This window comes from Bison bison, unplaced genomic scaffold, assembly GCF_000754665.1.
Source record: "Bison bison bison isolate TAMUID 2011002044 unplaced genomic scaffold, Bison_UMD1.0 scf7180017864063, whole genome shotgun sequence".
In the NCBI taxonomy this organism is placed as follows: domain Eukaryota; kingdom Metazoa; phylum Chordata; class Mammalia; order Artiodactyla; family Bovidae; genus Bison; species Bison bison.
In genome coordinates, this window is record NW_011494635.1 from 8,587,299 (window position 1) to 8,588,622 (window position 1,324).

Here is a 1,324-nt window from a genome sequence, read left to right on the forward strand (position 1 = left end):
AAGATGCTTTCTTTTAAAATTCTGTGTTGCCATGACACCTGGTTCCACCTGAACTTAACTTTTCTCAAATCTTGAGCCAACCAATGCATTTTTCTTATGGAAATGTTTTTCTTAAGCTATGTTAATGAACTATGTATTTAACCCCTAGACTCCGTGTTTCTTCAAGTCGGTTTCACCTAAGACTCAGAACCGATAATGACTCAACAAACCAGTATGTTTTACTTATACAGTTGTTCTCTTAATCTATGTTAATGAGACTGTGTATTTGATTGGAAACCTGCCTTTCTTCATGCCAATCGTCTTATGGCCCAGGAAGATTCACCTTGTGCCAATGTTATCTCAAAATGCATGTTGTGGCTGAGTGGCCTGCAGCCACTCTCTGAATTTTGATACATTTCCTTTCTCTAATTAGTAGCCTGCTGATATGTATATAACTTACTGCTGAAGACTAGCAGGGGGGCACTCTTCCTGCCCCCTTCTCTTTTCCTCTGGAGGCCAAGAACCCTGGTGTCTTTCATTGCTCAGCAACAACCTTTCAATAGGAGGATACTGATATTTCTCCAAGAAAAACTATAGTTTTGACTATACAGACCTTTGTTGGCAAAGTGATGTCTCTGCTTTTTAATATGCTGTCTAGGTTTGTCATAGCTTTCTTCCCAAGGAACATCTTTTTTTTTAATTTAATGACTGCATTTTTAATGTTGTTATGCTTTGGTCCAGCTGTTGCATTCTTTCTGAAGCTATTAGTAATTACCCTCTGCTCTTTATCAGTAGCTTATTCGACACTTTCTGACCTGAGGGGCTCATCTTCCAGTGTCATCTATTTTTGCCTTTTCATAACATTTATGGGGTTTTGGCAGCAAGAATACTGGAGGAAATTCCCATTTCCTCCTTCAGTGGACCATGTTTTGCCAGAATACTTCAAATGACCTGTCCATTTTTGGTGGCCACGCATGGCATGGCTAATAGCTTAATTGAGTTATGCGAGACCCATTGCCGCGACAGTGCTGTGATCCATGAAGGGACAGGAAGCTCTTAGAATTACTTTCTTTTTAATGCATTCTATTTATTCCCCTCAGCTAGATTCTAAGTGTAATTTGTCTGTTTATTCATTGATACATTTAACAGATGTAGAAGAGTTCCTTTTGTTTCTAAAAGATTCAAAGTATTTCTTTATATATAAAGGATATTCATGATTTTGTAATAATTTTCACAAACTGACATAATAATTTTACTGTTCAGTTCAGTTCAGTTCAGTCGCTCAGTCGTGTCCGACTCTTTGCGACCCCATGAATCGCAGCACGCCAGGCCTCCCTGTCCATCA